Source organism: Pelodiscus sinensis, chromosome 1 (assembly GCF_049634645.1).
Source record: "Pelodiscus sinensis isolate JC-2024 chromosome 1, ASM4963464v1, whole genome shotgun sequence".
Taxonomy (NCBI): Eukaryota; Metazoa; Chordata; order Testudines; family Trionychidae; genus Pelodiscus; species Pelodiscus sinensis.
In genome coordinates this window covers 150250991-150263183 of record NC_134711.1, presented here as the reverse complement: position 1 = coordinate 150263183, position 12193 = coordinate 150250991, and positions in this window count along the sequence as shown.

Sequence of the window (12193 nt, the reverse complement as noted above, 5' to 3'; positions counted from 1 at the left end):
CATGTTCTGTGCTGCACAATTTGTGTGAGAGAAAGGGGGAGGCTTTCCTGCCAGCCTGGATGGCTGAGGCTGACCGCATGGCTGGCCACTATGCTCAGCCCCGCACCGCCGCCGTCCGGGAAGCCCACCGGGGGGCCGTCCGGATTCGGGAAGCCCTGCGGGAGAGCTTCCTGGTGGAGGAGGAGGAGGACTGAACTCTCCCTGCATGCCCCAATGGGGCCTTCTTCCACCCTCCCCCCCTTTTCCTTTCCCCTTCCTAACCACCCTTCCTAATGTCAAATAAAGACACCTGTTTTGGCAAACAACCTCTCGTTTTATTTAACATAAGTGGGGTGGGGGGACAGAGAGTGAGGGTGGGAGAGGGGAGGGGGAAACCTGGGAGGAGGGAGCTGGAAGGGGAGGGAAGGGAGGAAGGGAATGGAAAGCTCAGGGGTGGGGGTCCGGCTGCCTCTCCCGTCTTGCAGCACTGCGGGTGCGGGAGCCTCGGGGGGGGAATGGGTGTGGAGGTTGGGGCAGGAGGAACGGGGGCTGCAGAGGAAGCAGGAGCAGGGGGAGCAGGGGGAGCAGGAGCAGGAGCAGGAGGAAGCGGGAACCGGTTGAGGAGGCTCTGGAGGTGGCCTCTGAGGGCACGGCCCTGCTCCTCCAGCGCCTCCAAGCTCTGCTGGCGCATCCTCAGGTCCTCCTGGACCCAGTGGTCCTGGATGCGGAGCTGGTGATCCAGGAAGCGGAGGTGCCGCCGCTGGTACTTCTCCTGGTTCCTGGCTCTCCTGCTGGCCCGGGCACGGGTGGCTGTTGCAGGCGGGGTGGTGCGCCCTGCAGGCCCAGGTGCTGCGGCTGTGGTGAAACAAGAGCAGCGGTCAATTCTCCCTGGGGCCTAGGTGGGTGAAACCCAGCCCCCCTCTGCAAGGCCAGGGCCCCTGCATGACACCCAGCTGCTGCTCCGTGGTGGGCAAGGCCCAGGCGCACGGTCTCTGGGCTCCCTCTCCCCCCCAGCCCTCCGTACACATAAGGGGAGCATGATGGTACTCACATGTGGAGGCCTCCCCGGCCTCGGACGACACAGGCGAGCGGCTCAGTGGGGTGCCTCAGAGGTCCTGGGTCCTGGGCAGGCTGCCGGCAGGCTCCTGGCTCTTGGTGTCCTCCTCCTCCTCCTCCGTGTCAGGGAGCGGTCCCTCTGCCCCGGGGTCAATCACCTCCTGGGGGGCAGGGATGGCATGAGCCCCCAGGAGGCGGTCCAGAGCCAGAAAGTGGGGGCAGGCCTCTGGGTCGGCCCCTGGCAGGCAGGCCCGGGAGTAGGACTGCCGCAGGTCCTTAATCTTGCAGCGGATCTGCTCTCTGCTGCGGTGGTGGCCTCTGGCGGTTAGGCTGGCAGCTATGCGGCCGTAGACGGCCGCATTCCTGTGGCTAGTGCGGAGATCGTGGACATTGGAGGCTTCCCCCCAAACCTGGATGAGGTCCACGATCTCCGCACTAGACCAGACGGGCGTCCTCCTCTTGTGGCCCTGTGCAGGCTCCTGGGAGCTGCCAGGCTGGTCCTGGGAAGAGGGGGAGGGCTGGGGGGCATCGGGTGGCTGGCTCATGGGGTGTCAGGTGCAGGGTCTGCTGGCAGGGTGCTGGCAGCCTTGCAACTGGCACAAACACTGTAGCCAGCCCGTGGCCCTTTAAGGGCTCCGGGGCCGGGAGGGGGGCAGTAGAGTTTCCCTGGTGTTGGCCAGAGTGGCCAGCTGGGCAAGCTGGGAAGGGCTAGCCTCCGACTAGTTCGAACTAAAGGGCTACACAGCCCTTAGTTCAAACTAGTAAGTTCGAACTAGGCGTTAGTCCTCGTGAAATGAGGTTTACCTAATTCAAACTAAGCGCTCCGCTAGTTCGAATTAAGTTCGAACTAGCGGAGCGTTAGTGTAGCGCCTATCAAAGTTAATTCGAACTAACGTCTGTTAGTTCGAATTAACTTTGTAGTGTAGACATACCTGCAGTGTTTATAACAAAACAGCAAAATATGCTAACAAAATCTGAAGGTAAACACGAAAACTCCCCAGTTTACAATCTAATCCAGTTCTATGATATTGAGATGTGGAGTCTAGCTAGATCTAATCAAAGATAGCAACCTTTTTTTTTCTTCAGAAAGTATGCCCCTGCTTTCTATTGACTAATATTGAAAGTGCACCCTTCCCAGTGTCATTATTTCTCCTGTCTCTTACACAGCCATTTTTATAATTCTATAGCAATAGAAGTGGGAAGCTGAACTGGAGTTAACCCTTTGCTCACCACGGCCAGGTATCACTCCTGCACCCTGTCACATAAAATTCACGAGCTGTAACAATGAAAGTCAATGGGCCACAAAAGGATTGTTTACTCTGTTCTCCTGAGACATGAGGACCCAGACTGATATAGAAGCCCAATCAGTGTAATGTTTCTCAAGGTATTTTTTTGTTTCAATCGCTGATTTATATGCATTGGTATAATATCTGTCCGAATAAAAGGACAGATGGTCTCCTCTGTCATGCAGTGTGAAAAGAAGTGATTGTATGGAAATTGCAAGGAAAGGAAGCATTTGAAACAGGCAGAGAGAATGCCCTCTCCCACCTCCTATCCCTGTTTCCATTAGTAACGGCCCCAGTTGCAAAATTACATGCAATTGGGGAGAAAAAATGAGTCTGAAGGGGATAGAACTGGTGAAAAGCTCTTTTATGTGGCAAACTCCCAGGGGAATGGGCCTTAAATTGCATCGTGAATGGTAATGTACTCTTTTATGTATGTTAATGTAGAAAAAACAACATTATTTGATGACTTTTCTGTGATTTGTCATATTTTCACGGCACTTCTGCTCTGACATTACTAAATATTTCCATGACAAAATCATAGCCTTAATCATATGTTCTTATTCTATTTATTTTTGTTACTATGTGTAGAATGAAGGAAAAATCACTTTGGAAAATAAATGTGTACTGATAACTCTATGGGATTTTTAATAACCAGGTTAAAGCAGACTCAACTAGTCTAGTTATATCTCTATCTGAAATACACACGTATTCAAAGCTTTTGCCGGTCATTCATAGGATATAAGCCACAATGCACGCTTTATGAATTACATTTCATGGACCCATATTAAAACCCTGGGTCTAAAGACTGCCTGAACTTTGAGAAACTTTGGATCTGAATTCAAACTTGGTAACTCAGGCTCACTTTATATATTGATGGGCCTGATTCCGCTCTCGCACAGCTTTGACACTGGTCCTATTCTATTTCAAAGGATTTACTCCTGATGTTACTCCCTATGCAGTGGCGGCCCATCAATACAGGCAAACTTGGAGGTTGGCTAGGGCACCAAGATAAATGGCCGTTGAGGGCTTTGGTGGCGGGGGCACCGATCGCGCGCTGATCATGCGTTTCGCCTAGGGCACCAGTTACTAGCAGCTCTAGAGCCACTCCTGTCCCTATGTAACACAGCATAATCAGAACTTACAAATGTGTACACACACACACACACACACACACACACACGCAGGCATGCATACACAGAGCGAGATACCATGTAATGAAATCTGCAGTCAGAAGAAAATTCCCACTGAAGTCAGTTGGAGTTTTATCTGCATTGGGGTGGTGCAGGTTTTGGCCCTAGAGCTCTAAAATAAAGACACTCTCAGAATACCTGGTGAACAAATTATTATCATTTATACATAAGAGCAGGATCAGTGTAGGAGACGAAGGTATAATTCTCTGCCATTTTGGTTCATGCTGAAAAGAAATTTTAGGTGTTAATCACCCTAACCCATCAGTTTCAATGGGCCTAATCACATGAATAAGGTTTTGCTGGATCAGGTCCTTAGTGGCTATCATGTAAGGAAACAAGCCAGTAGAACAGCTGCTTAGTATTCATTACAAAGCAAATGCACTATGCTAACACCATTAATCAGCTTGTCCAAGTTACTAAAATGTCAAACTGATGTAAGAAAACTTGGCTTTGAAAAGCAAACACTTCTTACAGATCTAGATGGGTACATATGAATAGATTAACTAACTGGAAAATGAAGAATGATGCCAACACAACATTAGTAGTGAATGTATGTACATTTAATAATGTACACAGAAAGACTGTGAAGAAATTAGAGGTATGGGAACCAGTTCTATAAAAATCACCCTCACTGGTACTGCAAGCTTCAAGATGTGATATTAAGCAGAAAGAATGAGAATACTTGTGTTTTGGCTCAAAAGACCATCACATGCAGGTTGCAAGCAGAGCCCTAAAAGTAAGTTTTTCTCATTAGCAGCAGTACTAAGTAGCACCTCCCCACCCCCTTTTTTTGAACTGAGTAACAGATGGAAACAGATTTTAAAAAGCGAACAAGATAAGACAAAACTGAAGGATAGACTAAGGGCCACTGAAGCAGGTGGAAATCTATATAAGGATACTCCAAGTTTTGGGCTTAAATGTTGTGGGAAAACTAAAGAACAGTCTCTGTAAGGGGGTTTATTAGGCAGGCCTTTCAATGATGGAGAGAATGTCTATGTGGGAGCAAGGAGGAGGTAGACGGCATAGAATTATGGAAGTTAGACATGGAAAAGACCTGCAAATCTATTATCTATTTGAGACAGTATGTCTGTCTGTGTGTCTGTCTGTTTATTCAAGAACTCCTAAATGGTCAGAGCTAGGAACACCAAATTTGGGATACAGCTTCCTCTTATCATAATTTAAAGCAAGGTGAGGGTTTAATTGTGCCAGGATAATGGGATGTACATGGAATGTGATTGTTTTGTATCAAATGGAAAGGGAGGGGTGTGATAGCAGGAACAGTTATTCTCACTGATGATCTCAGTGGGACAGCAAGCACTGGCGACAATGATACTCACAAATGACCACAGGGGCAGCAAGCACCCCAGTGAGCAGTTGCTGGCTGGCAGCATGGCTGTTTCCACAATAGCTGTCCCTGGGGAGCAGCTGCTGGTTGCCACATGGCCCCCGCTGCCCTGAGCCAGTCCAGGAGAGTGCTGGCAGGTGGCATGCAAGGTTCCTGCTGCTCCCAGGGAAAAGCTGGAAGGTGTCCTATGCCACACCAGGCAAAAGGCCAGTGGATGGCCCTGGGGCAGTGGCCACACTGCACCCGGGGAAAAGGTGGTAGGTGTGGCCCCTGCTTCTCTGTGTGGCATGTGTTTCCTCCCCCTTCGGTTGGGCCGAGGGAGTGCCAGCTGATGGCATGTATGGACTTCATCTTCCCCAAGGAGAATCCCTAGGCTACGCCGGGTTAAGTCTTCTAGTAAACCGATACAAAAAAGAGACAGAATTATGAAGCAGGTGAAAGGGCCTGGTTTGGGGCACCCCCCTTCTTGGATTGCCCCAGCCAAGCCTTGCACTCCCCAGGCACCTTTTAGGGAGGATGGGGGAGCTGAACTTCTCCCCATCCCCCTTGAGTCATACAGGAACATTGGTGCTTGTTTCAATTCCCCAGGGAGTGAGGGGAAAGTGTACAGTGCTGCATTCCTCACTTTGGCTGGGGAGAACAGCAGGGAGATGAATCTGGACCTGCTCCAGATGGGCACATGCACCCCTCCCCCAGTTGTGCCCGCTGGAGCTGCAATAGCCATAAGAACATAAAAACATAAGAACGGCCGTACTGGGTCAGACCAAAGGTCCTTCTAGCCCAGTATCCTGTCTACCGACAGTGGCCAGCACCGGGTGGACCGAAGACACAATCAAGCGATTTGTCTTCTGCCATCCCTCTCCAGCCTCTGACAAACAGAGGCCAAGGAAACCATTTTATCCCCTGGTTAATAGCCTTTTATGGACCTAACCTCCATGAAATTATCCAGCTTCTCTTTAAACTCTATTATAGTCCTAGCCTTCACAGCCTCCTCTGGCAAGGAGTTCCACAGGTTGACTACACGCTGTGTGAAGAAGAACTTTCTTTTATTAGTTTCAAACCTGCTACCCATTAATTTCATTTGGTGTCCTCTAGTTCTTCTATTTAGGGAACTAATAAATAACTTTTCTCTATCGGCCCTCTCCACACCACTCATGATTTTATAGACCTCTATCATATCCCCCCTCAGTCTCCTCTTCTCTAAACTGAAAAGTCCCAGTCGCTTTAACCTCTCCTCATATGGGACCCGTTCCAAACCCCTAATCATTTTAGTTGCCCTTTTCTGAACCCTTTCTAAGGCCAAAATATCTTTTTTGAGGTGAGGAGACCACATCTGAACACAGTATTCAAGATGTGGGCGTACCATAGTTTTATACAGGGGCAGTAAGATATTCTGGGTCTTATTTTCTATCCCTTTCCTAATAATTCCTAGCATCCTATTTGCCTTTTTGACCGCCGCTGCACACTGCGTGGAAGTTTTCAGAGAACTGTCCACGATAACTCCAAGATCTCTTTCCTAATTTGTCGTAGCCAAATTTGCCCCCATCATACTGTACCTATAGTTGGGGTTATTTTACACTTATCCACATTAAATTTCATTTGCCATTTTGTTGCCCAATCACTCAGTTTGGTGAGATCTTCTTGGAGTCCCTCACAGTCTGCTTCTGTCTTGACTATCCTAAACAGTTTGGTATCATCTGCAAACTTTACCAACTCACTGTTTACTCCTTTCTCCAGATCATTTATGAATAAGTTAAAAAGGAATGGAGAGGAGCTTCTCATCTGAGTCCAAGCTGCTGCAGTGAGAGAGGGCTGGACATACCCTAGGGCTGTGTCTACACTGGGCCACTTATTCCGGAAAATCAGCCGCTTTTCCGGAATAAGCTGCGAGCTGTCTACACTGGCCCTTGAATTTCTGGAAAAGCAACGACGCTCTACTGTACAAAATCAGCCGCTATTCCGGAAAAACTATTCTGCTCCCACTCAGGCATAAGTCCTTATTCCGGAACACTGTTCCGGAAAAGGGCCAGTGTAGACAGCCCAGTAGTCTTTTCCGGAAAAAAGCCCCGATCGTGAAAATGGCGATCGGGGCTCTTTTCTGGAAAAGCGCGTTTACATTGGCCACAGATGCTTTTCCGGAAAAAGGTCTGCCAATGTAGATGCTCCTTTTCTGGAAAAACTGAAAACGGAATAGTATTCCATTTTAAGCAGTTCCGGAAATTCATGCCAGTGTAGACACAGCCTAGGAGATTACAGCCCTCAAATAACTCTACACATATCATGCACCCTTTTAGGGACAGATCATGTCATCCTTACTCTGAAAATAGCATTTTATACTGGGAATTAGCCCCATTAAAATCAATGGAAATTCTCAGGAAATAGAACAATACCCAGAATGAGTAGAGGTGGCAGAATCTCGCCCTGAGTCATCACCCAGACAAGTATTCTGTGGCTTGAATCAGAGATACATTTTTCTTTATGGGGAAGAGGAAACGGTTAGTGCTGTGGATGGAGTGAATCAGTCTTCCACCAGCATGCAAACTGAAATGAATGTATATGTTATGTTATCTTAACCGGGCTGGAGGGGGGAGGGAGAATGAGAGACAGCTTGTCATCACAATAAAATAACTTCTTGCTGTTGCACTGTTTTATAATGCTGGAGCTAGACAGCTTCAGAATTTACTGTGTAAAGTGTGGTGGGTTTTAGTTCAACTGAATAATGAGGGACTTTTATGAAGCTCTGCTCCACTTTGGTCAGCCTCGCTCCTTCTCTGTGAAACTCAGACAACTACCTGAGCTTGGCTAGATTTCAGATGCCCTCTTTCCCCTGTCTCAGCTTTGCTTAGCTCTGCTCACTTTTGGTGGGAGTCGGATACCCCTAGCTTTGTCTCAGCCCAACCTTGACAACATCTAGATGCTCCCTGAACTTGGCTGACCCCTTTGTTGTCCTCTGCTAGTCTCCTGGGATGACTCACATCCGTGTGTGGGTGCCTCTGCTCTGCAGGGATCTGGGGGCTGCCTATGTAGTTGTAACACCTATGCATGCTGCTGATATGCGGTTGCTATGAATCCCGTAATCTCTGGTATAAAATAAAGATGGCATACATTTCCAATTTAGAGATGAACAAAAACAAGCAAACAAACAACAACAACAAAACAAAAAAAACCTAAACCAATGTGAGCACATCAAAATTGGAATAACTGAGATTAAATGGCCTCTGCCCTAATATTACCTCCAGAGAATATTACCAGTGGAGGGTGTGGCCAGCTCACCTACAGTTCCATTTTGGACTCCAAATTAGAGTTGTCTCATGAAAATGTATTTAAGTATATGTAAAGTCCAGTCAATGCTAACTTGACACAGACAACTATACTCCAAAAGGAGTACAAACCTTAAACTCTTTAACCATAATTTAAACATAAATACTTTTTTTACCCCCAAAATGAATTTTGTTGGGACAGAATTGTTAAGGTTTTTTAAACTTGAATCTTAGGTGTATGACCCTCTTTTAGTTACCTAAATAGTACCTATATAGATGGGAATGAATTGTTCAGTGCTTGGTTGTATCATGCAAATAAATCCTCTAAGCTATACAAAAGAAGGGTATTTTTAGAGCTGCAAAATTATGTCTTCATATATTTTATATAGTTTCGAATACAAATTATGTAAATTAGCTCTTTTAAGGTCTTCTCAATAGTATAATTGGTTTCTTCTGTTCCTCTGGACTACAGTAGCCACAGAAGATAACTTTTCAGCTAAAAAATAATCAAATGTATACATTTTGGAGGCTGTATTTATTTTATTATATTCAAGGCTCTGTGTGTTCAAAGAAAAGCTGGACCTAAATTCTGTAGCAAGATACTTGAGTTCTGCGGCACTGTGGTACAGCAAGCTGGAAATCTTATGGCAGCTTCATTTAAATTTCAAAATGTAGGTTTTTAATTAACAGCATATTACATCAAGCTATCCATTCAGCACAATAAGCCCTGGGCTTCTTATGTTGATATCCATTTTATGCTGTGCCTCCATTTTCATTGTGCCACAGATTTTGTGTGTAGAAAACGTATAACATATAACTGACATGCATCTGACGAAGTGGGTCTTTGCCCACGAAAGCTATACTCCTACACTTCAGGTAGTCTATAAGGTGCCACAGGACTCCTCGCCGCTTTTGCAGATTCAGCCTAACACGGCTACCCCTCTGATATATAACCATATTGTAGAAGCTGTTGGGGGAAGAGCAAGTTTGTGGTGGCCAGGCATGAGGGAGTTGGGCCTTGCAGCAGCTGCAGAAGCATGGAAAGCGCCTTATCAGCAGTGAAACAGTTATCAATGCTACTACAGGCAGTCCCTGACTTACGCGGATCCAACTTATGTCGGATCCGCACTTACGAACAGGGCTTTCTCGCCCTGGAGGTCGAGGTGGCGGATTGCTACCTGCGAGCTCCGGGGCGAGAAAACCCCGTTCGTAAGCTGCTCCCGGTGCCCCTGGTCTGCTGGAGACCGTCTCCAGCAGACCAGGGGCACCGGGACTGAAGCCGCAGCAGCGGCGGGTTCCCGCGCTTCTGAGGCTTTGCTACAGCAAAGCCTCAGAAGCGCGGTGTAGTGGGGTGGAATGGCCACCCACTGAGCCAGAGGCGGAGGAACCCCTCTGGGAGCCATTTTGGGCCCAGCCTAGCCCTGCCCCCTCACCTGACCGGAAGTCAAAGGGCGGGGCTAGGACTATAAGAAGGCTGCCGGGGAGCTCAGTCGGGGCCCAGCCTCTGAAGGAGCCGGTGGCCTGTCTGGAGCTCCTGCCTGGGGAGGCTAAGACCTGGGCTAGGCCGCCCTCAGCGGCCGCCTCGGAAGCCAGCCAAGGCTTCCCTGCCAGGGCTACTGAGGCCTGGCCAAGCCAGCCAGCGGAACCTCCCGGGGACCCCGAGGACTGGACCGAGCCGCTGGACCAGCTGGAACCCCGATGGGTATTGGAACGCCGGGGCCGGGTGAGCCCGCGGGACGCTGCGGGGTTCCAACCCCTTGACCCCTGGATTGGGCCAGCCGGACCCTGCTGGGACGACAGCGCCTCGACTCCCTGCTCAGACCTGCTGAAGGTACAGGTACCAGCGAAGGGGGAGACAAGAAGCGGCCCAGGGGGTAGCATGGGCTGAGAACTGCCCTAGGCCAGCAAGTTGCAGGCTGGAGCCCCTGCTGAGCCCGTAGCAGCTGAACTGCTGCATTCAGGGCCCCTGGGCTGGGGCGCAGGAGAGTGGGTGGGCCTGCGCCCCCCCCCTGCCACCCACTAACCGGGTGGCAGTCTCCCCCCTTTGCCACTGATGCAGGTGCACTACCTGCCCAGCTCTTGAACTAGGAGCGTCTACAAACCTGGGTGTTTGTCTACGGCCCTGCCTTGGGTTAGGGCCGGCTCAGCTTACTGTGGTTTGCTGCCATTTGTTGCCCTGCTCGAGGGCCTGGGCCTCCGTATGGTGGTCTTGGTACCCGGCCAGGATCCGGACCGGACCTTTTTAAAGGGCCAGGACTAGGACTGTTGCCCTGCCCTAACTGAGTTAAGGGACTGAAGTATATGCAGAATTTCTTCCCCCATGGCCCGGGCCTGAAGCAAGGCCGGGCCCCTGAACTATTGTCTCTCTGCCCCAGGCTTCCTGGAATCAGCCGCTGATCAGTTTCAGCAGCAGCTGACTTGGGGACGCTTGGGGTTCTTAAGTTGAATCTGTATGTAAGTCAGAACTGGCGGTCAGTTTCAGCAGCGGCTGAATCTGGACGCCAGTTCCGACTTACATGCAGATTCAACTTAAGAACAAACCTACAGTCCCTATCTTGTACGTAACCCGGGGACTGCCTGTATTTAAATTATCATATTTAAGTTCCAGTGTTAACAATCCATCAGGTCAGCTGATATCTCAGATATATTATTTCAATCTGTCTAAAAATTCGCAAATAGTTTAATACTCTGCTTCTGCAACCAGTCCTTGTCATGTATGGTCTGTTCTTAATCCCCACTTCTTAGTATTTTGCTTCTGCAATATTAAATGGTATGTCTGATCCATCTGCCTCCAAAACCAACGTTGAGAAAAAAAAGACTAGTGGTTATTGTCCTATAAATAAAGTGCTAGAACAGTTCATCTGTGTCTCTTGAATGAGGCCTTGTCTTCACTCCGTGGAAGATTGACACTGCCTTGATGGATCTTCCAGAGTTCGATTTAGCAAGTCTAGATAAGATTTTCTAAATCAAACTCAGAGACTGTCCCCGCTGGCATCTGATACTCATGCTCTTCCGAGGAGTAAGGGAAGCAGATGGAGTTAAGTATCAGAGAAGAGGCTGTGTTAGTCTGAATCTGCATAAACAACGAGAAGTCCTGTGGCACCTTATAGACTAACAGATGTATTGGAGCATAAGCTTTCATGGACAAAGACCCACTTCATCAGATGCATGTCAGTTACTCTATTTATAGGGCAATAAATAGCTGGAGTAGCGTACCTTAAACTAAGCTACTGGATCTAGTGTAGACCTAGCCTGAGAGAGTGCTCTGGGTGAATTATTCTGAGGTAGGAGCATAGTGGCAATCAAAATAGGCCCAGGAAATGGGTTGAGAAAGACCCTCCCCGTGACATCACCCCTGTGTGCCCCTCAAGCCCCGCCTCCTGCGTCATGTCCGGAATGCGGCGCAGGAGGCTGGTCGGGCTCTCTGTGCTGCATACAGTGTTGACGCAGAGCCGCTCGGAGTGAGGGGCAACAGCGTGCTGACAAAATGGCTCACCACATGACGGCCCACTGGGAAATTCCTGGTATCCCACCGGGCCAGTCCACCCCTGTTCTGAGGATACCCAGAACAGTCTGAGGGCTTGCAAACCAAAAGTAACCTAACTAATATAACTCTTTAACTAAAGCAGAGTGACCATATGTCCTCCTTTTACCAGGACAGTCCAGGATTTTCATTTGATGTGATGGTGTCTCTTGAACTTTCAGGGTTTTTATTCTAACACTCAAAATATTCATTTTTAAAGTAACTTCAAAATATTCTGTCAAAATATTCTTTCAAAACATTCATCTTCCTTTCCAAGTGCTAACTAATGGTTCTTATCAGCTTTTTGTAACTATTTAGTCTTTAAAGGATATGTCTACACTTGTACCCTCTTTTGATAGAGGGATGCAAATGAAGACATTCGAAACTGCAAATGAAGCCGGGATTTAAATATCCCGTGCTTCATTTGCATTATCGCATTATGGCACTATTTCGAAATAAAACACACTGTGTAGACGCGTTATTTCGAGAGAAAACCTTTCTCTCATTTTATGAGGAATAAGAGTTATTTCGAGAGAAGGGTTTTCTCTCAAAAT